Genomic DNA, 26840 nt, shown 5'->3' with positions numbered 1-26840 from the left:
TAGTTTTCTGGTGGCATCTTTAGGATGCATATGTATCATAGTATCATGTCATCTGCAAACAGTGACAGTTTTATTTCTTCTTTTCCAATTTCAATTCTTTTTATTTCTTTTCCTTTTCTGATTGCTGTGGCTAGGACTTCCAAATCTATGTTGAATAATAGTGGCAAGAGTGGACATCCTTGTCTTGTTCCTGATCTTAGAGGAAATGCTTTCAGTTTTCCACCACTGAGAATGATGTTTGCTGTGGGTTTGTTATATATGGCCTTTATTATGCTGAATTAGGTTCCCTCTATGCCCATGTTCTGGAGAGCTTTTATCATAAATGGGTGTTGAATTTTGTAAAAAGCTTTTTCTGCATCTATTGAGATGATTATATGATTTTTATTTTTAATTTGTCAATATGGTGTATCACATTGATTGATTTGCTTATGTTGAAGAATCCTTGAATCCCTGGGATAAATCCCACTTGACCATTGTGTATGATCCTTTTAATGTGTTGCTGTATTCTGTTTGCTAGTATTTTGCTGAGGATTTTTGCATCTATGTTCATCAGTGATATTGGTCTGTAATTTTATTTTTTTGTGTGATATCTTTGTCTGGCTTTGGTATCAGGGTGATGGTGGCCTCAAAGAATGAGTCCAGAAGTAGTCCTTCCTCTGCAAATTTTTGGAAGAGTTTGAGAAGGATGGGTGTTAGCTGTTCTCTAAATGTGTGATAGATTCACCTGTGAAGCCATCTGGTCCTGGACTTTTGTTTGTTGGAAGATTTTTAATCACAGTTTCAATTTCATTACTTGTGATTGGTCTGTTCTTATTTTCTATTTCTTCCTGGTTCAATCTTGGAAGATGATACCTTTCTAAGAATTTGTCCATTTCCTCCAGGTTATCCATTTTATTGGCATATAGTTTCTTGTAGTACTCTCTTATAATCCTTTGTATTTCTGCACTGTCATTTGTAATTTCTCCTTTTTCATTTCTAATTTTATTGATTTGAGTCCTCTCCCTTTTTATTTTTCTTGATGATTCTGGATAAAGGTTTATCAATTTTGTTTATTTTCTCAAAGAACCAGTATTTTGTTTTATTGATCTTTGCTGTTGTTTTCTTCATTTCTATTTCATTTATTTTTGCTCTGATCTTTATGATTTCTTTCCTTCTACTAACTTTTGGTTTTGTTTGTTCTTCTGCCTCTAATTGCTTTAGGTGTACGGTTAGGTGGTTTATTTGAGATTTTTCTTGTTTCTTGAGGTAGGATTGAATTGCTATAAACTTCCCTCTTAGGACTGCTTTTGCTGCATCCCATAGGTTTCTTCGTCAATAAGTTTTCATTGTCATTTGTTTCTGTGTATTTTTTGATTTCCTCTTTGAATTCTTCAGTGATCTCTGACTTCTATGATTATGTGAAAGTGAATTTGAATGAACTAATTTTCTTTCTCTATCAAATAGATGATCACAGTATTATCTGGGTACTGGTGTTCCTTTATAAGCTCCGCATCCTGATCCTGCATCTGTGACATTAGGATGTTGTTGCTGTTGTTGTTTTCTAATACTCTTGAAGTCTCCCTCCTCAGCCAGAGTTGCTGGTCCTCCTCACATCAAATGAAGCCTGGTGAAAACTAGAGTCCAGGCAGAGAGAAGAGACGGCTTCCTGCAGAGAGCTGAGCACAGGGTGACAGTGTTTTAAGAGCCCCTTGTTGTTTTCAATGCTGTAGGACAAATGCAAAACAAACAAAAATAAATTTGTTGAAAACATATACAAACAAAACAAATGGAAAATACCTTTTGCAAAGTTGTAACCTCTTTGTAATTTTATCTTTGTTACTAACCATCTTGAGCAGTTGAATAGCTAAATAATCTGAGGTTTTCAAACTAGGCCTGAATAAAATTCCACCTTAAAAGTGGCATTCCTGTGTACACTGACAGTTGCCACTTTGTGAAGGTATCTTGTTTCTGATTTTACAGCTGTTGGTGTCTGGTTTGCTTCAGCCAGCTTCCTCCTCAGTCTCGTTGTTATTGGAAGTAGGGGTCTGGCTGCTCACCGCTCTAAAGGCAATAAAGAGGCAAGGCTGGTGGAAAGGAAAGTTTGCTTTATTTTGGATGCCAGCAACCAGGGTCAGGGGCAGGGCAGACTCCTGTCCAAAGGCCAACTTCCCCCCACTGACAACCAGTGTGCAAGAGCTTTTATAGGAAGAGGGAGGGGGCCACATGCAGAAACAGCACAGGCAGCTCTGACAGTCATCTTGAAATTGGTCATCGGTGGTTTGACCACCGTCATCTTGATTGTTTTAAGTACAGTTAGTTTTTAGTTCCAAGGTTGGTTTCTTCCCATTTCCTCGAGGCCAATTCTTGGAATTGTGGCAGCTTATGTCATGGCTACAGTCTGGTCATCATGTAGTTAACTTCTTCCTCCTGGTGGGGGTTTCAGTATCCATATGATAGCTCACAGGATGTGGCTCAGAATATTCTCTATAGCTCTTGAGTAGAACTAAAGGTCCTTGACTTGGCTTAATGACTAAAATATTATTATTTGGGCTTGTTGGACTGTTTCCCTTTATTTCTGTATTTTCTCACTTCTCTGATTAAATTTATTCTTTGGCTAAAATTTTTCCACAGACAAAAGGCAGGCAGAGGACATGGATGGCAAAGACCATAGGGTCCTGCTCTGTTCCATTGTCACCTGTGACTTCCAGTTAAAATTGTATCACTCTCAGATCATTGGAAAGCAGTATAGACATGTGAGGAAGAGATTCAACTTCCAAGGTGTCAGCACTCTTCAGTAATTGCCAGAAAATCTCCAGCGGTGACACATTCAAAAACATCTAAAGAAATAGTTCAAGTCAATGGGAATTTACTGTGTCCATCTTGGATTTAATTTGATATTAATTACCATTCTTACAGTGTTACGTTAATACCACAAATGTAATGTGGTATCCTTAGGGGTCATGAAATACATTGCTTTATATAGATGATTTGAGTCTTGCTCTAAAAATTTTGTTTTAATTAAACCAGTAATTCATTTAAGATTAAGAAAGATAATAAAAAGCTTATTTTTTATGCCTTTTTACAAGCCAGCGATGCTTCTAGAAGTTTGTGGCAATGTATAGAAATATATTTTTACGTAATTGTTTCAGATTTTACGGAAGTGAGTTTAAACACTTTCTAGAAAACTATCCAGTGCTGATCTTAGTTCTCAAGGATGCAAAGAAATCATGTTTATTTCTAAATTTTGTGCCCAGAAGCCAGAAACAAAACAAAACAAACAAAACAAAAACAAAAACCCCTGTGATCAGAGGTGTGCTGAAGAGAGTTATAGTTAGAATGTTGATGGTACTCATTTTCTGTTTCTTTGGTCCCACTTCTGCACTGGGGCTATTATAATATTCATTTCTTCTTTCTGATGCACAAAAGTGTGTCCTTTGTGCAGTAAACTGTGCTAGTGACATATAAGCCTAATTCTTTTCCTTCTTGAAGTCAGCAAGATAATCCTCACCAGTTTCCTTGTGTCTCTGGGTGGACATACTTGCTCTTTTTTTTTTTTTCCAAGTGTTTCATATATTTATTTATTTTTAATTTTATTGGAGTATAGTTGATTTATAATGTTGTGTTGGTTTCAGGTGTACAGCATAGTGATTCAGTTATACATATACACATTTTTTTTCAGATTCTTTTCTCATATAGGTTATTACAAATATCGAGTAGAATTCCCTGTGCTATACAGTAGGTCCCTGTTGGTTATCTATTTTATTTTATTTTTTTCATTCTACCTCCTATTTTATTTATTTATTTATTTTTAATTGAGTATATTTGCTTTACAATGTATTGTTAGTTTCTGCTATACAACAAAGTGAATCAGCTGTATGTGTACATATATCCCCTCCCTCTTGAACCTCCATCCCACCCCCCATACCACCCCTCTAGGTCATCACAGAGCACTGAGCTGAGCTCCCTGTTCAGCAACTTCTCACTAGCTATCTCTTTTACATATGGTAGTGTATATGTCAATGCTACTCTTAGTTTGTTCCACCCTCACCTTCCCCCCCATGTCCACAAGTCCGTTCTCTATGTCTGTGCCTCTTTTTCTGCCCTGCAAATATGTTCATCACTATCATTTTTCTAGATTCCATATATATGGCTTAATATATGATATTTGTTTTTCTCTTTCTGACTTACTTCACTGTGTATGACAGACTCTAGTTTCATCCACTTAATTGCTTTTAAAATTTAGTACATCAGTCAATGTCTAGTCTGGTGCCAAATTGCTATGCTTCTAAAATAATCATTATGAAAGTGTATAATATCATTCTTTGGCTTGATACGTACAACTCTTCTTCACCTTAGGCCAAGCCTGCACTGGAAATTTAGAATTTATCCTTTCTGATGCTGCAATTTTATTTTTTATTTCAGGCCATAATTTTCAGTACAGGCCATAAGTTTTCATTTGTATGGAAAGTTTAATAATAGAGAGATGTGCAATCTATGTTAAAAATCTCAGACTCATACACAAAGGCTAAATTATAGATATAGTTAGTTGGAAGTAGATTTATCAATATTTCCCTTATGGCATTTCTCTTTTGTCTTCAGAAATTTCTTTGCCACATTGAGATCAATGGACCATGCTTATGCTCAGGGTTGGAAACCTTGGAAAAAACTTGAGCAGACCATAAGATTTTACCTGTGGCTGGCAGTCAAGACGATACAAGTAGGAAAATAAGGGCAAGGCAGAATTGTAAACAGCTTGACTAAGTATTGAAGACATGTCCCAACAAACTCATAGAGCCCAGCTGCTGAGACTGGGAATTTTTTTTTTTTTTTTTTTGCTCCAGGCATCTAGAGACTCCAATGATCATTCAACAAAGCATTTAGTCTCCTAAAAATAGTTTATAAAAGTCACTAAACAAACAACTATAACCCACAACAAACTGCAACAAGAAAATCTGGGAAGCAGGGGGAATCTGAATTCCAAAGTTACCACATAATAATATTTAAAATGTCAAGGTGTTAGCAAAAGTTATGAGGCAAGAAAGGAAAGTGTGGTCTATTTACACACACACACACACACACACACACACAAGCAATGAAATGAATAAAAACTGTCCTGGAGGAAGCCCACACATTGGACGACTTACTAGACAAAGAGCTAAATGTAACAACGGGCAAAAAAAAAAAAAAAAAAACCTAAAGGAAAACAAGAGAATGATGTACCATCAAATAGAGAATACCAATAAAGAGAAATTATTAAAAAAAAAACAAATGTAAACCCAGGAACCAAAAGTATAAGAGCTAAAATGAAAAATTCACTGGAGAATATCAACACCAGATTTGAGTAGGCAGAAGAAAGAACCTCTGAACTTGAAGATAGGACAATTGAAATGATCTGGTCTGAGGATCAGGGGGTAAAAAAAAAAGAACAAAGGAAATGACACCAAACAATAGAAGAGGAGGGAACACTTTGTAAATCATTCTATGAGGACAGCATTCCTTTGACAACAAAGCCAAAAACGTTACAAGAAAAGAAAGCTATAGACAAATATCTCTTACAAATATACATGCACAATCCTCCACACAATACTAGCATCCTGAATTCAGCAGTGTATTGAAAGTATTATATACAAAGTCCATATGAGATTTATCCCAGGAATGCGAAGATGCTTCAACATATGAAAACCAATAGATGGGATGTATCATGTTAATAGAATGAAGAAAAAAACCCCATGATACTGTTAATTGCTGCGGAAAAGCATTTGATAAAATCCAATAATATTTCATGTGTAAAATATACCACAAACAAAAATAGAAAGACATTCAAATAATAAAGAGAATTTTTGGAAAAAGCAGCTAACATCATACTCAATGATGAAAGATTGATGGCATTCCCTATAGAATCAAGAATAAGACAAGAATGCCTGATTTTACTACTTCTATTCAACAGTATACTGCAAGTTCTAGCCCAAACAATTAGGCAATAAAAAGAAATAAAAGGCATCCAGCTCAGAGAGGAAGAGGTAAAACTATAATTTTTCACAGAGAACATGAATCTCGAAAAAAAAAATAAAGTTGGAAGGCTCACACTTCTCAACTTCCATATTTATTACAAACTACAGTAATCAGAAGAGTTTGGTATTGGCATAAAGATAGACATATGGATCAATGGAATAGAATAGAGTTCAGAAATCAGCACTCATATCTTTGGCCAGTGGTGCAAACATCTTTCAGTGAGGGAGGGAATAGACTTGATTTTTTGAAAACTGGATATTCACATGGAAAAGAATGAAATTGGATCTGAACCTCCCATCGTATAAAAAATTAACAGAGAGACCTTCAAGATGGCGGAGGAGTAAGACGTGGAGATGACCTTCCTCCCCACAAATGCATCAGAAATACATCTACATGTGGAACAACTCCTACAGAACACCTACTGAACACTGGCAGAAGACCTCAGACCTCCCAAAAGGCAAGAAACTCCCCACATACCTGGGTAGGGCAAAAGAAAAAAGAAAAAATAGAGCCAAAAGAATAGGGAAGGGACCTGCACCTCTGGGAGGGAGCTGTGAAGGAGGAAAAGTTTCCACACACTAGGAATCCCCTTCACTGGTTGAGATGGGGGTGGCGGGGGGGAAGCTTCCAGCCACGGAGGAGAGCGTAGCAATAGGGGTGCAGAGGGTAAAGCGGAGAAATTCCCGCACAGAGCATCGCTGCCAACCAGGACTCACCAGCCTGAGAGCCTTGTCTGCTCACCCACTGGGGCAGGCGGTGGCTGGAGCTGAGGCTTGGGCTTCGGAGGTCAGATCCAAGATCCCAGGACTGGGGTTGGCTGTGTGAACACAGCCTGAACGGGGCTAGTGCGCCATGGCTAGCTGCGAGGGAGTCAGGAAAATGTCTGGACCTGCTTAAGAGACAAGAGACCATTGTTTTGGGGTGGGCAAGGAGAGGAGATTCAGAACACCGCCTAAACGAGCTCCACAGACGGGCGCAAATCGCAGCTATCAGCGTGGACCCCAGAGACGGGCATGAAATGCTAAGGCTGCAGCTGCGGCCACCAAGAAGCCTGTGTGCAAGCACAGGTCACATCCACACCTCCCCTCTCAGGAGCCTGTGCAGCTCGTCACTGCCAGGGTCCCATGATCCAGGGACAACTTCCCCGGAAGAACACACAGCATGCATCAGGCTGATGCAATGTCAACCCAGCCACTGCCACTGCAGTATCGCCCCACATTCCGTACCCCTCTCTTCCTATGGCCTGAGTGAGCCAGAGCCCCCTAATCAGCCACTTCTTTAACCCTGACCTGTCTGAGCGAAGAACAGACGCCCTCAGGAGACATACGCACAGAGGCGGGGCCAAATCCAAAGCTGAACCCCAGGAGCTGTGTGAACAAAGAAGAGAAAGGGAAATCTCTCCCAGAAGCCTCAGGAGCAGTGGATTGAATCTCCATAGTCAACATGATGAACCCTGCATCTGTGGAATACCTGAGTAGACAACAATTAATCCCAAAATTGAGGCGGTGGACTTTGGGAGCAACTTTAGACTTGGGGTTTGCTTTCTGCATCTAATTTGTTTCTGGTTTTCTGTTTATCTTAGTTTAGTATTTAGAGTTTATTATCATTTGTAGATTTGTTTATTGATTTTATTGCTCCCTTCCTTTTTTTATATAGATATATTGATATATATATTTCCTTTTTCTCTTTTGGTGAGTGTGTATGTGTATCCTTCTTTGTGTGATTTTGTATGTACAACTTTGCTTTTACATTTGTCCTAAGGTTCTGTCTGTCCGTTTTTTTTGTTTGTTTCTTTTATATAGTTTTAGCGCTTGTTATCATTGGCAGATTTGTTTTTTGGTTTGGTTGCTTTCTTTTTTTTTTCTTTTTTTAAATTTTTAACATTTTTATTTTTAATAATTATTTTTATTTTAATATCTTTATTTTATTTTATTTTATTTCCTTCTTTCTCTTTTTTCTCCCTTTCTTCTGAGCTGTGTGGCTGACAGGGTCTTGGTGCTCCAGCCAGGTGACAGGCCAGTGCCTCTGAGGTGGGAGAACTGAGTTTAGGACGTTTTTCTTCTTTATTTTTAGTATAGTTTTTAGCACTTGTTATCATTGATGGATTTGTTTTTTACTTTGGCTGCTCTCTTCATTCTTTCCTTTTTTTTCCTCTTCTTTCTTTATTACTTTTTAATGTTTTATATTTATTTTTATTTTAATAACTTTCTTGTCTATGTTTCTTGTTTTTTTCTTTCTTTTTTCTTTCTTTCTTTCTTTCTTTCTTTCTTTCTTTCTTTCTTTCTTTCTTTCTTTCTTTTTTCCTTCCTTCCTTCCTTCCTTCCTTCTGTCTTTTCTTCCTTTCTTTCTTTCTTTCTTTCTTTCTCTTTTTTTCTTTCTTTCTCTTTTTCTACCTTTTCTTCTGAGCTGTGTGGCTGACAGGGTCTTGGTGCTTGGCTTGGTATCAGGCCTGTGCCTCTGAGGTGGGAGAGCTGAGTTCAGGACATTGGTCCACCAGAAACCTTCCAGCTCCATGTAATATCAAACAGCAAAAACTCTCCCAGAGATTTCCATCTCAATGCTAAGACCCAGCTCCACTCAGTGACCAGCAAGTTCCAGTCCTGGACACCCTATGCCAAAAAACTAGCAAGACAGGAACACAAACCCACTCATTAACAGAGAGGCTGCCTGAAATCATAATAAGCTCACAGACACCCCAAAACACACCACCAGACGTGAACCTGCCCACCAGAGAGACAGGATCCAGCCTCATCCACCAGAACACAGGCACTAGTTGCCTCCACCAGGAAGCCTACACAACCCACTGAACCAAACTTAGCCACTGGGAGCAGACACCAAAAACAACAGGAACTACGAACGTGCAGCCTGTGAAAAGGAGACCCCAAACACAGTAAGTTAAGCAAAATGAGAAGACAGAGAAACACGCAGCAGATGAAGGAGTAAGGTAAAAACCCACCAGACTAAACAAATGAAGAGGAAATAGGCAGTCTACCTGAAAAAGAATTCAGAATAATGATACTAAAGATGATCCAAAATCTTGGAAATAGAATGGAGAAAATACAAGAAACGTTTAACAAGGACGAGAAGAACTAAAGAGCAAGTAAACAATGATGAACAACACAATAAATGAAATTAAAAATACTCTAGAAGGGATCAATAGCAGAATAACTGAGGCAGAAGAACGGATAAGTGACCTGGAATTTAATAGTGGAAATAACTACCGCAGAGCAGAATAAAGAAAAAAAGAATGGAAAGAATTGAGGACAGTCTCAGAGACTTCTGGGACAACATTAAATGCATGAACATTTGAATTATAGGGGTCCCAGAAGAAGAAGAGAAAAAGAAAGTGTCTGAGGAAGTATTTGAAGAGATTATAGTTTTAAACTTCCCTAATATGAGAAAGGAAATAGTTAATCAAGTCCAGAAAGCAAAGAGAGTCCCAGATAGGATAAATACAAGGAGAAACATGACAAGACAGATATTAATCAAACTATAGAAAATTAAATACAGAGAAAAATATTAAAAACAGCAAAGGAAAAACAACAAATAACATAGAAGGGAATCCCCTTAAGGTTAACAGCTGATCTTTCAGCAGAAACTCTGCAAGCCAGAAGGGAGTGGCAGGACATATTTAAAGTTATGAATGGGAAAAACCTACAACCAAGATTACTCAGCAAGGATTTCATTCAGATTCAACAGAGAAATTAAAACCTTTACAGACAAGTAAAAGCTAAGAGGATTCAGCACCACCAAACCAGCATTACAACAAATGCTAAAGGAACTTCTCTAGGCAGGAAACACAAGAGAAGGAAAAGACCTACAATAACAAACCCAAAACAATTAAGAAAATGGTAATAGGAACATACATATCAATAATTACCTCAAATGTAAATGGATTAAATGCTCCAACCAAAAGACATAGACTGGCTGAATGGATACAAAACAAAGACCATATATATGCTGTCTACAAGAAACCCACTTCAGACCTAGGGACACATACAGATGGAAAAAGATATTACATGCAAATGGAAATCAAAAGAATGCTGGAGTAGCAACGCTCATATCAGACAAAATAGACTTTAAAATAAAGACTATTACATGAGACAAAGAAGGACACTACATAATAATCAAGGGATCAATCCAAGAAGAAGATATAACTACTGTAATTATTTATGCACCCAACATAGGAGCACCTCAATACATAAGGCAAATAGTAACAGCCATAAAAGGGGAAATCGACAGTAACACATTCATAGTAGGGGACTTTAACACCCCACTTTCACCAATGGACAGATCATCCAAAATGAAAATAAATAAGGAAACACAAGCTTTAAATGATACATTAAACAAGATAGACTTAATTGACATTTATAGGACATTCTACCCCAAAACAACAGGATACACTTTCTTCTCAAGTGCTCATGGAACATTCTCCAGGATAGATCATATCTTGGGTCACAAATCAAGCCTTGGTAAATTTAAGAAAATTGAAATCGTATCAAGTATCTTTTCCGACCACAATGCTATGAGACTAGATATCAATTACAGGAAAAAAATCTGTAAAAAATACTAACACATGGAGACTAAACAATACACAACTTAATAAGCAAGCGATCACTGAGGAAATCAAAAATGAAATAAAAAATTATCTAGAAATAAGTGGCAATGAAAACATGATGACCCAAAACATGTGGGATGCAGCAAAAGCAGTCCTAAGTGTGAAGTTTTTAGCAATACAATCCTATTTCAAGAAACAAGAAACACCTCAAATAAACAACCTAACCTTATACCTAAAGCAATTAGAGAAAGAAGAACAAAAAAACCCCAAAGTTAGCAGACGGAAAGAAATCATAAAAATCAGATCAGAAATAAATGAAAAAGAAATGAAGGAAACAATAGCAAAGATCAATAAAACTAAAAGCTGGTTCTTTGAGAAGATAAACAAAATTGATAAACCATTAGTCAGACTCATCAAGAAGGGTGAAGACTCAAATCAGTAGAATTAGAAATGAAGAAAGAGAAGTAACAACTGACACCGCAGAAATACAAAGGATCATGAGAGATTACTACAAACAACTATATGCCAATACAATGGACAACCAGGAAGAACTGCACAAATTCTTACCAAAGCATAAACTTCCAAGACTGAACCAGGAAGAAATAGAAAATATAAACAGACCAATCACAAGCACTGAAATTGTGACTGTGATTAAAAATCTTCCAACAAACAAAAGTCCAGGACAAAATGGCTTCACAGTCGAATTCTATCAGACGTTTAGAAAAGAGCTAACACCAATCCTTCTCAAACTCTTCCAAAATATAGCAGAGGGAGGAACACTCCCCAACTCATTGTACGAGGCCACCATCACCCTGATAACAAAAAGAGACAGAGATGTCACAAGGAAAGAAAACTACAGACCAATATTACTGATGAACATAGATGCAGAAATCCTCAACAAAATACCAGCAAACAGAAGCCAACAGCACATTAAAAAGATCATACACCATGATGAAGTGGGATTTATCCCAGGAATGCAAAGATTCTTCAATATACGCAAATCAGTCAATGTGATGAACCATATTAACAAATTGAAGGAGAAAAACCACATGATCATCTCAATAGATGCAGAAAAAGCTTTTGACAAAATTCAACACCCATTTATGATAAAATCCCTCCAGAAAGTAGGCATAGAGGGAACTTACCTCAACATAATAAAGGCCATATATGACAAACGCACAGCCAACATCGTTCTCAATGGTGAAAAACTGAAACCATTTCCACTAAGATCAGGAACAAGACAAGGTTGCCCACTCTCACCACTATTATTCAACATAGTTTTCTAAGTTTTAGCCACAGCAATCAGAGAAGAAAGAAAAATAAAAGGAATCCAAATCAGAAAAGAAGGAGTAAAGCTGTCAGTGTTTGCAGATGATGGGATACTATAGATAGAGAATCCTAAAGATGCTACCAGAAAACTACTAGAGCTATTTAATGAATTTGGTAAAGTAGCAGGATACAAAATGAATGCACATAAATCTCTTGCATTCCTATGCACTAATAATGAAAAATCTGAAAAAGAAATTAAGGAAACACTCCCATTTACCACTGCAACAGAAGAATAAAATACCTAGGAATAAACTTACCTAACGAGACAAAAGTCCTGTATGCGGAAAACTATAAGACACTGATGAAAGAAATGAAAGATGATACAAACAGATGGAGAGATATACCATGTTCTTGGATTGGAAGAATCAACATTGTGAAAATGACTATTCTATCCAAAGTGGTCTACAGATTCAATGCAATACCTATCAAACTATCAATGGGAGTTTTCACAGAACTAGGGCAAAAAATTTCACAATTTGTATGGAAACACAAAAGACCCCAAATAGCTAAATCTTGGGAAAGAAATACGGAGCTGGAGGAATGAGGCTCTCGGACTTCAGACTATACTATAGAATTACAGTAATCAAGACAGTATGGTACTGGCACAAAAACAGAAATATAGATCAATGGAACAAGATATAAAGCCCAGAGATAAATCCACGCACATATGGTCACCTTATTTTTGATAAAGGATGCAAGAATAGACAATGGAGAAAAGACAGCCTCTTCAGTAATTGGTGCTGGGAAAACTGGACAACTACATGTAAAAGAATGAAATTAGAACACTCCCTAACACCATACACAAAAATAAACTAAAAATGGATTAAAGAGTTAAATGTAAGGCCAGACACTATAAAACTCTTAAAAGAAAACATAGGCAGAACACTCTATGACATAAATCACAGCAAGATCCTTTTTGATCCACCTCCTAGAGAAATGGAATTAAAAACAAAAATAAACCAATGGGACCTAATGAAGCTTAAAACCTTTTGCACAGCAAAGGAAACCATAAACAAGATGAAAAGACAGCCCTCAGAATGGGAGAAAATATTTGCAAGTGATGAAACTGACAAAGGAGTAATCTCCAAAATTTACAAGCCACTCATGCAGCTCAATATCAAAAAAACAAACCAGCTAATCCAAAAATGGGCAGAAGACCTAAATAGACATTTCTCCAAAGAAGATATACAGAATGCCAACAAACACATGAAAGAGTGCTCAACATCATTAATCATTAGAGAAATGCAAATCAAAACTACAATGAGGTATCACCTCACACCAGTCAGAATGGCCATCATCAAAAAATCTACAAACAATAAATGCTGGCGAAAATGTGGAGAAAGGGAACCCTCTTGCACTTTTTGTGGGAAAGTAAATTGATACAGCCACTATGGACAACAGTATGAAGATTCCTTAAAAAAATAAAAATAGAGCTACCATATGACCCAGCAATCCCACTACTGGACATGTAGGACATGTATCCTGAGAAAACCATAATTCAAAAAGATACATGCACCCCAATGTTCACTGCAGTAGTATTTACAATAGCCAGGACATTGTAGCATCCTAAGTGTCTCGACAGAGGAATGGATAAAGCAGATGTGGCACATATGTACAATGGAATATTACTCAGCCATAAAAAGAAACGAAATTGAGTTATTTGTAGTGAGGTGGATGGACCTAGAGTCTGTCGTACAGAGTGAAGTAAGTCAGAAAATGAAAAACAAATACCGTATGCTAACACATATATATGGAATCTAAAAAAAAAAAAAAATGTTGCTGACGAACCTAGGTATAGGACAGGAATAAAGAGGCAGACATAGATAATGGAGTTGAGGACTTGGGGAGGGGAAGCGTAAGTGGGAATGATGTGAGGTAGTGGCATGGACATATATACACTACCAAATGTAAAATAGATAGCTAGTGGGAAGCAGTCGCATAGCACAGGGAGATCAGCACATAGCACATGGAGATCAGCTCGGTGCTATGTGACCACCTACAGGTCTGGGATAGGGAGGGTGGGAGGGAGATGCAAGAGGGAGGAGATGGATCAAAATTATAAGTGTAAGATCTAACACTATAAAACTCTTAGAATGAAAAATAGGACTTGATCGTGATGTTGGACTTGGTAACAGATGTTTAGATATGACATCCAAAGCAGTAGCAATAACAATAGCAAAATGGAGAAATTGGACTTTATCAAAAAGAAAACATTTTGTGCATCAAAATACACTGTGAAGAGGGTGAAAAGGCAACTCACAGTGTGACAGAAAATATTTGCAAATCATATATCTGATGAGTGTCTGGTGTCTAGTACATGTAAAGATCTCCTACAACCCAATAACAAAGGACAAAGAACCCAATTTAAAAATGGACCAAGGACTTGAATAGACATTCCTCTAACAGGGATATACGAATGGCCAACATTTGGAAAGATGCTCTACATCAATTGTCATTAGGTAAATGCAAATCCAATTCCCAATGAGAAAGCATTTTAGATCTACTAAGCTAGCCATGATTAAAAAATGGAAAATAAGAAGTGGTGATGCATATGAGGAGAAATTGAAACACTTGTGGATTTCTTGTGGGAATGTAAAATGGGCAGCTGCTCTGGAAGTTTGGAAGTTCCTCAATAACTTAAACAGAGAATTGCCATATGACCCAGCAGTTCCCCAAAGAGTTTAAAACATGTGAACATGTGGTCAAACACTTGTACAAGGATGTTCAAGGCAGCACTATTTGTAATAGCCAAAAAGTGGAAAAAACCTAAATGTCAACAATGTCAACAAGTAATGAATTGATGAAAAACTGTGTTGAATCCATACAGTGAAGTATTATTCAGTCATAAAAGGAGTGGAATACTAATACATTCTGCAACATGAATGAAGCTTGAAAACATGATGCTGAATGAAAGAAGCCAGACACAAAATGCTACATATTCTGGACATATGATTTTACTTATATGAGATACCCAGAAAAGGCAAATTTGTAGAGACAGAAAGCAGATTAGTGGTAGCCAGGGGCTGGGAGAAGGGAGAGACTGCTGAATTGGTACCAGGTTTCCTTTGGGGGTGATAAAAATATCTGGAACTATATAGCGGTAACGGTTGTACAACATTTTGAATGTACTAAATACCATTGAATTTTACTCTTAAAATGGCAAATTTTATGTGGTGTGTATTTAACCACCAAAAAAGTATATGGCACAACTTAGAAAAATTATATTTATATATATATATATATATCAACTGTAAATTTCTAGATTCAACCTATGATTCTATTTCCACTTTAGTGTTATCTTAAACATCAAGGCTTTGGGTATCAGAAAAACTTTGGTTTTGGAACATTTATAAATATGTAAGTGAACCTACAATTAAAAGGTCTAGCAACATCTACAACTTCAGTCTATATCAACTGGGATGTTTCCACGCAGATGTGGGGGGGGGAGGGGTGGGTGGGTGTATTATTTCTTGAGATGCAAAGCGACAGTGATGATGACTCATCTTGAGATGAGCATGAAGATCATATCTTGAAGAGATTTCAGAGAAAAACAAATGACATGATTAAAGGATAAGAAAGTTGAATCTGTGAGAAGAGATGAAAAGAACAGGATCAACTTGCCTAGTGGAGAATGAACTGAAAAGTGATTTAATAGCTGGAATCAAGTACTGTGTTAAACATAACCACCCGGGGAAATAAAAGAACGCCGTAGCATTTACAGGCTAGAGAAAATGTTGGATTTTGATTATCTTGTTTTCTTTCTCAGAGACATTTTAGTAAGCTACTTCAAAAATGTGGAAGACCAGGTGGGGCAGATGTGGTGGTTTTGCTGTGACGAGGAACCTCTGTGAGAGTGGCAGGAAGCAAGAGAGCTGTGCCATCCTTATCTTGTAAAGTTACAGTGACTTTGATTTTTAATGGTCAAAGATAGGAAAGGGAATTATTCTCACTTTTTCCTAAATATTTACAAATACCTTTGGCATTTTTCTTCAGGTAGGACAGAAGAAAACTTTGGTAACCAAGGAGCAGACTAGGCTAGGACAGAGGGGATTGAGGCCATGCTTGTAGAAGAAAGAAGCTTTCTTTTAGAGTTAGAGATGATAAATACTGTAACAAAATTTAAGAAATTGTGGTTTTCTTTGGAAACCTTTAAACAGAATATATTCTAATCTACAAAAACAATTTTATTATCATTTTGCTTGACTGAAATGAATGGATTAGATGACTACTAAAATTTCATTTAAGTGAAGCAGGAGAATCATGGTTTTCTGATCATAACTCTCTCTAAACTCACAAATTCTTAGAAACAGAAGTGCTCATGAGACACAATTCAATCCCTTAACAGTCTTACTTAATTTTATCAATTTTTGTGGATAGGTAGTATTACCAACATAGTTCTAAGAAAGTCAGTAACATGATTATAGGTGACAACCACATTTTATCACTTAAGAAAAAAACCCATGAAACCCAGCATCAGCCTGGGAAACTATAGAAATGTATCATCAAAAGTGCAAAATTTCTGCTCTATGTGGTGTACAAGCCACTAGACTGAAAAAGTCCCCAAAAGACCCACCTGATGTGCAGAATCAATTTTTCTTTCACAGCATTGTCAACACATGGATTAAAGATAAAAGTAAATAAATTAAATGTAAATAAAGCACTCCAAAATAGCATGTATTTAAAATTAGAATAAAGTCTAAACTGTCGATGTTTTGTATTATGGATTGTGTTTTTTCTTTATTTTTTTCTTTTTGGCTGTAGGATCTTAGCTCCCTGACCAGGGATTTAACCTGTGCCCCCTTGCAGTGGAAGCATGGAATCCTAACCACTGGACTGCCATGGAGTTTGGGATTGACATGTACCCACTGCTGTATTTTAAATAGTTAACTAACAAAAACCTACTGTAAAAAAAAGAAAATAAAGTAAAATTAGAATAAAAACCTCTCTTTCTGACATCCCTGTATATTAATTATCCTAAAATAATCCTTCAGCTACCAAACACTTGAAATTCTGGGTTTAAAAAAATACATCATTCTAAACTCTCAGCTGAATGAGCCAGAAAGTAAAGGAAAAGTAAAAACAGAAAAATGGTAAAGCAGAAAGCCAGTGAGGTAAGCAGTCACAGAAGCCATGGATGCTCCGAGCATCTTTCAACCCTCAGCGACCTAGAAGTGAGCCCCACACATGGTGCTGGTGGTGAGGGGGGTGAACTTACGAGGCAACGCTTAGCACATGTATAAGAGGGACATTTGGGTTAGACAGCCTGTTACAGAGCCAGAATCCCTAAAGTGTGACACCCAGGCTTACAGGGTGAGCTACGTAAATAAACTTGCCTCCCAGATATCTGGATCTTGGTAGACAGGGAAAAAACTCTTTATGTGTGTTTGAAGACAAAATTCTCACTACTTATTTGTTTGAAAAAAAAAAAGAATTTAGTTTGAAGTGATCCTGAATTGGAGGATCCTTTTCATGTTTAACAAAAACAAACCAAAAACTGAAAGTAAAAGAAAAGTAAACTGAAACTTTCCAGGAAAGAAAAACATGAAATGCAGACCTCAATGGATAAAAAAGTACCAACAAATAAGAACCCATGTTAAGAGAAAATGTACAAATAGATAAACAACAAAAACCAACTTAGGAGAAAAAAGAAATAATGGAACTATAAAATCAAGAATCAGAATGATTAGGCACAAAAGATAAAATGAGTTTGTTTAATATGTTTAGGGAAATAAAAATAGAAAAAATGTCCTTTAGAAATCATCACAGGGCTTCCCTGGTGGTGCAGTGGTTGAGAGTCCGCCTGCCAATGCAGGGGACGCGGGTTCGTGCCCCGGTCCGGGAAGATCTCACATGCTGCGGAGCGGCTGGGCACATGAGCCATGGCCTATGAGCCTGCACGTCCGGAGCCTGTGCTCCACAACAGGAGAGGCCACAACAGTGAGAGGCCCGCATACCGCAAAAAAGAAAAAAAGAAAGAAAGAAATAATCACAAATGAATAGGCAGAGGTACTGCTTCTGGTAATGGTGGATTATCGTGATTTGGGCTGACACTACTGCAGATCACAATTATAAGCTCTGTACAAAACGCTACTTTACAGAGCAATTATTTGAAGGCACAGGAGTAGGATACTAGGAGGTAGAAACTTGAGGGGAATCATCTTTGAAAAAAAGAGATCTGGGAAAGATTCCCATTTTTATGGCTTTTTTCTAGTCTACAGTGATAGGGAGTTAGAACTGAAACCACTGTCTTGCTGACCTGAAGAATCAATGGATGAAGTGAGGTTCTGCCATAATGATTGAAGAGTGAGGGGGTGGGGTGCATGCTGGGAAGGAGGGGTCTACAGAGTGGAAGCCCTAAAGTCTACAAGATGCCATATACAAGTCCTTGGCTGAACCTGAATTAGGCAAGCATGAGAGCGATTACAAGGAAACTAAAGAGCCAGAAGCTGCAATTTCAGCTACTCCAGATAGCTGCAGTGTGAGTCCAGATGAGTGAACTGCCTCCTAAAACAAAAAATCCACACTCTTCAGAAGCCAACGATAGAATTCAGTCTCTACAACAGGTATTTCACAAAGTTCAGTATAAAATTTTTAAATTATTAGGTATGTGAAGAAATAGGAAGATGTGCTCATCGTCAAGGGAGAAAGGAGTCAATAGAAAAAGACGAATATGGTGCAGATGTTAGAATTAGAGATGACGACTTTAAAGAACTTAAAATAATCTTATTCAAGAACCAAAAGGAAAAATAGAGCCCTGAGGAATCTAGTGAACAGACAATAAATCTCCACAGAGAGATGGAAACAGAAAGGAAGCAAATGCAAATTCACTACCTGAAAAGTTCAACATAGGAGAAAAGGTTCACTGTTGAGCGTAACAACATATTAGAGATGGCAGAAATAGGGTTAGTAAACTGGAAGTTAGAGCAGTAGAAATGACAGTCTGAGACACAGAGCAGAAATTAGAGGAAAAATGACCTATGCAATAATATCACGTAGCTTTAATGCACACGCTAGTAGAGTCCCAAAGGAAGGGGAGGTAATAAAGCACAAAAATCACTCTTTCTCAGACTTTCCTTGTTTTTGATGACCGTGAAAGTTTTGAGCTGTACTGATCAGGTATTTTGCGGAACGTCTCTCAACTGGGATATGTCTGATGTTTTCCTCGTGATTTGACTTGGATCTATGTGTTCTTGAGAGGAAGACCACAGAATTAAAACATCATTTTCTTCACACCATATCAAGGGTACATGCTATAAACACGACTAATGATTGTTAATGTTGAGCTTGATTACTTGGCTGAAGCAGTGTTTATCAGATTTTCCACTGTAAAGTTATACTCCCTCGTACTGTACTCTTTGAAATAAGACCATTATGCATAGCTTGCATTTAATTAAGGATTGAGACTCATGCTCCAGCTCCTGGTAAAGTGTTTGACATTCTTCTGCATGGAAGATTTGCCTCTTTTCCCCATGTATTTATTTATTAAGTCACTTATTTATGTTAGCGTGGACTTGTGAATATTTTATACTTTGTGTTATAATCCAATACTGTTTCATTGTGTAAATATTCTAGTTTAGGCCGTTGGGTTTCTTTCAGTTCTCTGTGCCTCTTTGATGTCCTTTTTGTGTTAGTTTCCTAGAGCTGCTGTAAGAAAGTTCTAAAAACTTGGGAGCTTGAAACTACAGAGTGTATTCTCTCACGGTCTGGAAGCAAGAGGTTTGAAATTAAGGCTTCGGCACGGTCATGCTCCCTCTGAAGGCTGCAAGGAACAATCCTCCTCGTTTCTTCCAGCTACTGATGGTTGCTGGCAATCCTTGGCATGCCTTGGCTTGTCGACTCATCACTCCCGATTTTGTCTCTGTCTTTATATAACTTTTTCTTCTCCGTGTCTCTTTGTACCTTTTGTTCTTGTAAGGACACCAGTCATTGTACTTAGGGCCCAAACTATTCCAGTATGACCTTCTTAAGTATTTTTGGATTACAAATTAGGTTACATTCTTAGGTCTTGTGTGAGCATGAATTTTAGAGGAACACTATTTAACTCATGACACCATCATCTTGGTGGATTTTGGTTTTTTTGGTCATGCTGCATGGCATGCAGGATCTTAGTTCCCCAACCAGGGATCGAACCCACACCCCCTGCAGTGGAAGCATGTAGTCTTAATGACTGGACCACAAGGGTAGTCCCCCTATTTTTTTTTTTTTTTTTTTTGAGGACTTCCTAACATTCTGACATTATAAGATACTTCAGGATCATATGTATATTCCCTGCCCTAGTCCTAGAATCAGCAGTTTCTCCATAGAATCCTGGATCCTTTTATTGGAAAATGTAATTTCCCTAAACATACTAAACAAGCTCATTTTATCTTTTGTGTCTAATCATTCTGATTCTTGATTTTATAGTTCCATTATTTCTTTTTTCTCCTAAGTTGGTTTTTGTTGTTTATCTATTTGTACATTTTTTCTTAACATGGGTTCTTATTTGTTGGTACTTTTTTTTATCCATTGAGGTCTGCATTTAATGTTTTTCTTTCCTGGAAAGTTTCGGTTTACTTTTCTTTTACTTTCAGTTTTTGGTTTGTTTGTTTTTGTTAAACATGAAAAGGATCCTCCAATTCAGGATCACTTCAAACTAAATTCTTTTTTTTTTTCAAACAAATAAGTAGTGAGAATTTTGTCTTCAAACCCACATAAGGAGTTTTTCCCCTGTCTACCAAGAGCCAGATCTCTGGGAGGCAAGTTTATTTACGTAGCTCACCCTGTAAGCCTAGGTGTTGCTGGCTCTGTAACAGGCTGTCTAACCCCAATGTCCCTCTTACACCCACGCTAAGTGTTGCCTCGTAAGTTCACCCCCCTCGCCACCAGCACCACGTGTGGGGCTCACTTCTAGGTCACTGAGGGTTGAAAAATGCTCAGAGCATCCATGGCTTCCGTGACTGTTTACTTCACTGGATTTCTTGACCTCTCCTGTTGCTGTTGTGCTGAGCTCAGGTGTTTCGAGTTCCTGCTTAAAACACCACGTGACGCTCGTCATCTCAACTTGAGCAGCTCCTCTCTCCGGTAAACTGCGTATTGCTATAAAAAGTGATCTCTCATGGTTCTTACATATTTTTCATCGTGTTTATTGCAATACCGTGAACCTGGTATAACACCGTGGGACCATATGAAATGCTGCTAGTGATGCTGGACAGGCTCCCAAGAAGCAAAGTCACGACATTACAAGAAAAAGTTGAACTGCTTGACATGGACTGTAGATTGAGGTCTGCAGCCGCAGTTGCCACCATTTCAAAATAAATGAATTCAGCATAGGGACCAGTGTAAAAAAGAAAAGGAAATTCATGAAGCTGTCACTGCAGCTATGCCGGCAGGTGTGAAAAGTTTGCACTTCTTTTCAAATACCTTTTTATCTCTCATTGAAAATGCAGCTTTTCTGTGAGTGCAGAATTGCTACAAGAAAGACATACCTGTAGACTCTAATATGATTTGAGAAAAAGCATGGTCATTATATGACAACTTAAAGCAAAAGGAAGGTGAAGGAACTAAAGCTGGAGATTTAATGTCAGCAGGGAATGGTTTGATGATCTTAGGAAGAGGTTTGGTTTAAAAAATGTCAAGAGAACATGAGAAGCATCTTCTGCTGACCAAGAGGCAGCAGACGAGCTCCCAGACACATAAGAAAGTCATTGAGGAGAAAGGACATCTGCCTGACAGGTTTTTAATACAGACAAAAGTGCCCTATTCTGGAAAAAAAGTGTCATAAGGGCATTTATTAGTAAGGAAGAGAAGCAAGCGCCAGAATATAAGGCAGGACGGGATAGCCTAACTCTACTGTCCTGTGAAAATGCAGTCAGGTTTATGGTCAGGACTGCCCTCATCTATAAAGCTGCTAACTCCTGAGCCTTTAAAGGAAAAGATAAATACCAGCTGCTACTCTTTTGGTTGGACAAGTAGAGGTACTGGACAAAAAGAACACTTTTAATGGATTGGCTTCAAAACTTATGAGATGCAGAAAAAGCAGTGTGCAGAGGTAAATTAATAGCTATATATCTCTATATTAAAAGGAAGAAAGAACTCAAATCAATAACAATTTTCTCCTGAAAGAAACTAGAAAATGAAAAGCAAATTAAACCCAAACAAACCCAAAGAAGAAAATAATAAAGATTAGAGTGAAAATAAATGAAATCGAGATAGACAAAATCAATAAAACCAAAACTTGTGTTTTTTAAAAGATCATAAAAATTAACACATCTTTAGCTAAGATGACAAAGAAAAAAGAGATCAAATTACTAAAATCAGGAATGAGCTAGGGAATTTACTACTAATCTTCCAGAATAAAAGGGATGATAAAGGAATACAAGTGTATGAACAATTGTATGGCAGAAAATTAGACATCCTCAGTGGAATAGACAAATTCAAAAAGACACTAACTATCTCTAAGTCAAATGAAATAGAAAAATTGGATAAATCTACAAAAAGTAGAGAGATTGAATTAGTAACCAAAAAACTACTCACAAAGAAAACACCAGGCTGACGCCATCAGTACAGCTCCAGTCTTGCATGGGCTTTGGCCCTTGGTGGGTTTCACTTTCCCCTGTGCCTACTCTAAAGGCCACAGGCTCACCTGCATGGCCAGTGCCCACACATCAGCATTTCCCACCTCAGAGAGAGCCTCCAGCCACTCCAAACTGCCTTTCCAGCTGTCAGAGTCATCGCTGAGCATACCAATTAATGTTTCTCTTATGTGTTATGGTACATAGTGCTATGGTACATGAATTTTGACTGTCCTAACACTGTTTTTCCAATAAATTCTGTTATGTTTAGTGTGTGATTCCTCAAAACATAAGTTGTTTTGTTTTTCTGTTTTTCTTTTAGGACCATACAAATGCCTACATCTATTTCCTAGGATATTTGTGAGAGCTAAGTAAGTTGATAAATACATCCCTGGTGCATAATAAGCATTATTTAAGTTCTTAGTGTTATTAAGGATGACTTTTTTTTCTAACGTGATTTTTTTTGGTTTCTTGTTTTCCACAGTTGCGTATGTGTTACCCCCAAATTGTAGAAACATATCATTTCATAGCAATTGCCTTCACAAAACTAATGAATACTTAATATTTGATGTGGGGTAAGTTTATTACAAATAATCCGTACATAGAATCCTGGATTGAGATTTGGGGTTAATTAATAAGAGAGACCTTGTGTGAACATGGTAGGGTGAAAAATCTAAAGTGATCATCACATCAAACCCAACCTGATGTGTAGTCCTGAAGTTGACAAGTTGGGAACAGCATAAATTTTAGACACCATCACAGAGGGAAGAAGTTTTCCTTATAGAAGAGAAGATGTTTTTGAAAATATAGGAATCACCAAAATAATTGGTGTCCTATTGACAAACATGCCAGGATTGCAGTGAAAAACCATGGTGGTCATAAAGAAAACTGTCTGCAACCTTTAGAAAACTTAATAACATGTTCAGGAGTACAGGGAATGTGTCTAAAGTATCTGTGTAGACTTTTACTTGACATTGGAAATGATAACGAGGGGTCCAAGGATTTCAAATCTCCCATGCTGGAGAGCGGTGCAAGCCTAGTTACAGCTTTGAAGTTCAAATGTGCTGGTCTCCGAAGAGAGAGGTTCAAGTCAGAAGTGTTCTGTGATCATCAAAAACTGTTGAGGCAAACATTTACAAGACTCTTATGCTGATTAAAACATGCACACACACGTATACACAACACACGATCAACATGCAAAGGTATAGATGACCATACCACTATGCAGATTCAAGTTAAGGCAAAAATAGGGAGAAAGGTACCAACATCGTGGACTAGTCTCACTCTTACCAACAACCCAGGCAGTGAAAATCCAAGGCTGGATTCAGAGTATCTAGGAGTACTTTACCTAATGATGTTGGAAAGCAAACCAGGAAAGTCTACCCATCACCCACTGTGAAGGAAATGCGATGGTTACTAAAGAAAGTATGTAAGCTCACACTTGCAAAGACAAAGGAAGTGTGTTGGGTTCCAATAGTTCCAGGACCGAGAGCCAAGCACTCAGGATCCTTCTAGTCTACACTCCCAGGTGGGAACTGGAGAACCAGGGGCCATGCTTACATCATCTGTTAGCATCATCTGCTTGGTTACTCTGCCATCTGAGGAATCCTCAGCTTGCCTCTCCCTGACCACCCTTCCCCCTTCTGCACCACGTAACCCTGAAGAAACTGAAGGCAGGGAGATGGGTTGTCATGACAGGACAAAAATTCTGAATCCAGTCTTGCTTTTTCAATCTCCCTGCAAAGGGAAGTTTTGGCTTTGCCCCCCAGTGACTCTCCTTCCTCCAGTCCCTGAGAAATGATATGAAGATGCCCAGGCAGCTTTTTGGAATCACGTGACAAATAACAAAGTTAACAGGGAGGGGAAGATAGAGAGATAAGAAAAGTAGAGGGTTACAAAGATCAAGAGGTGGGCTGGGGCTGGGAACAGAGGGAAAGGGAAAGGGATTTGGGGGGGATTTAAAGAGGGAAGCTGGAGCAGTGCAGCAGGGTGTGCGGGAGAGCACAGGGGACACGTGGGATCTAAATACGGACGGTCCCTGCTTAACCACGGTTTGACTTACGATTTTTCGACTTCATGATGGTGCAACAGCGATACACATTCAGTGGAAACCATACTTCGAGCTTTGAATTTTGATCTTTTCCTGGGCCAGCGCTTGTGGTGCATACTCTCTAGTGATGCCGGGCAGCTTCCCATCAGCCACGTGGTCACAGGGTAAATGACTGAGACACTTAGAACCATTCTAGACCCAGACAACCATTCTGTTTTTCACTTTCAGTACGGTCTTCAATAAATTACATGAGATATTCAACAGTTCATTATAAAATGGGCTTTGTGTTAGATGATCTTTGCACAACTGTAGGCTAACGTAGGTGTTCTGAGCACATTTAAGCTAGTCTAGGCTAAGCTCTGATCTTCAGTAGGTTAGATGTATTGCACGCATTTCAATTTATGATATTTTCAACTTACAATGGGTTTATCAGGATATAACCCCATCACAAGCTGGGGAAGATCTGCATGCTACTTTAACCCTATATATCTGGATCCTTTTCATTGTCTTAGAAAAATGTGAGTAAAGACTTTGGATAAAAATTAAAATTAGGGCTTCCCTGGTGGCGCAGTGGTTGAGAGTCCGCCTGCCGATGCAGGGGACTCGGGTTCGTGCTCTGGTCCGGGAAGATCCCACGTGCTGCGGAGCGGCTGGGCCCGTGAGCCATGGCCGCTGAGCCTGCGCGTCCGCAGCCTGTGCTCCGCAACGGGAGAGGCCACAACAGTGAGAGGCCCACGTACCGCAAAAAAACCCCAAAAAAACCATTGCTCTGAGACGGAGCCATGTGGATCTCCGGGTTCACAAGCTGGTGCTGGAGATGGGTAATGAAGCCCTGAGCTATGTTAGTGGTTAGTGAAAACAGCAAAATCCTCCTCCAGAGATCTCTCCATTTCTATAGCCTCAGCTTTAACTACCTGCTGCTTCACTTAGAAAATGGCCAACTCCTGCTTTCTTCCATCTTCTTGTCTATCCATCCTCTTTCTTGTTCTGTAACATGGTATTACGGGGCATCCTTGCAATTTCATGTCCAGGTTTTTCTTTTTTTCTTTTTTTTTTTGCTTACCACCTCAGTGAACCTCAAGATGAGATGACTGCACTATTTTGACAGCTCTCCAGAGCTCTCTTTGAGTCTGCCCTAGCAGCTCTTCTGGGAGAAGCTTCAGACTATGGTTTGGCTGAGTTGCAAGCAGCAGGGTTTTTAGGGCATGAGGCATATGGAGATATCAGCTTTTTTCCCAAGGATGGTCTTTAAACTCAAAAGGACATCTGGGATTCCAAACACATAGGCAAAATACAAAGGTGATAAAGTAGTAGAAAACAAAATCTGTTAGAGTTAAAAAAAAGAATTCCTATCGAAGTGCTGCTTTGTAAGTTTTATGGGGATTGAGAATTTTTCTTTCAGAACATACATAGCTAAACCCTGTGAGCACACTTGAAGAGCTGGAGAGCCGTCTTACCCAGGGCTCGTCCGGGGGACACGCTTCCCGAGGGAGAGTGCGGGCTGTCATTAAAGCAGGGGACACTCTGGTCTACCTCTCACTTGACAGGACCTGACATCTCACTGGGCAGAAGCTGAGCTGTCACCCCTGAGAGACAACCTGCAGTCCGGGAGCAAAGTGCAGTCCCTGTGCTCAGGCCGGTTCTCTGTCCTGCTCTCCTCCCTTTTCACACACAAACACACGTGCTCAACTCCACCGCCCACTGCTTTAGGGGTGATTTAAAGAGTCTAAAACTACTGGAAAGATAGACCTTTTTCCTCACACATTTTTGTTTACATGTGATTTTGACTAATCTCTCTCAGTATAAGGTATAAACGTCAAGAAAATTCAATGGGGGCTAAAACCCTGAAAGACTTGAGTCGATCAAGTGTTCATTTAGTCAGTCAACAAATATTAATTGAGAGCCTGCAAGATACTAGGCAGTGAGGCAGTCTTCTGGGGGCTGCAAATACAGTGATGAATACGACACAGGTAGGACACCCTGCCCTCTAGAAGGATACAGACCAGTGAGGGATTCAGGTAAGTAAATGGGTGAATAGAGTACATGCTGGGTACTATAAGCCTTAAGACCAAGGTACTGAGGGAGCACGAAGGAGAGAGCCTAAGTGAGTCAGGACAGGGGAACATGATGACATTCAGGGAAGTGTGACTCAGAAGTGGATCGGTATTGGGGGAAACACGATAAACTGAGGTGTCTGGCGTGCACATTACTGTGTAGTCAGGTCTCAGCAGAGATCATCATTGTAGTATATTTAATATTTTATTGTACTTTTACATCCTTCTTCACTCACACATACAGGTTTTTCAAATAAAAGCATTCTTTCATTTATTCATTCAGTACTTACCGAGTGCCTCTTAGGTGC

General features: G+C 38.5%; 1 long non-coding RNA gene across 1 annotated transcript in view; it reads left to right on the top strand.

Moving 5' to 3' along the window:
• The window catches only part of LOC138842312 (uncharacterized), an 86825-nt gene extending 69978 nt beyond the window's left edge, over nucleotides 1–16847 (top strand). The window contains exon 3 of the long non-coding RNA XR_011376688.1: nucleotides 16640–16847. This is a non-coding gene — a long non-coding RNA (uncharacterized lncRNA). The remainder of the gene's footprint in view (nucleotides 1–16639) is intronic.
• The last annotated feature ends 9993 nt before the right edge of the window (nucleotides 16848–26840 follow it).

Source organism: Globicephala melas, chromosome 14, assembly GCF_963455315.2.
Source record: "Globicephala melas chromosome 14, mGloMel1.2, whole genome shotgun sequence".
Classification (NCBI taxonomy): domain Eukaryota; kingdom Metazoa; phylum Chordata; class Mammalia; order Artiodactyla; family Delphinidae; genus Globicephala; species Globicephala melas.
Note: the sequence above shows the minus strand (reverse complement) of the source record. Positions and strands in the feature narration are given on the sequence as shown.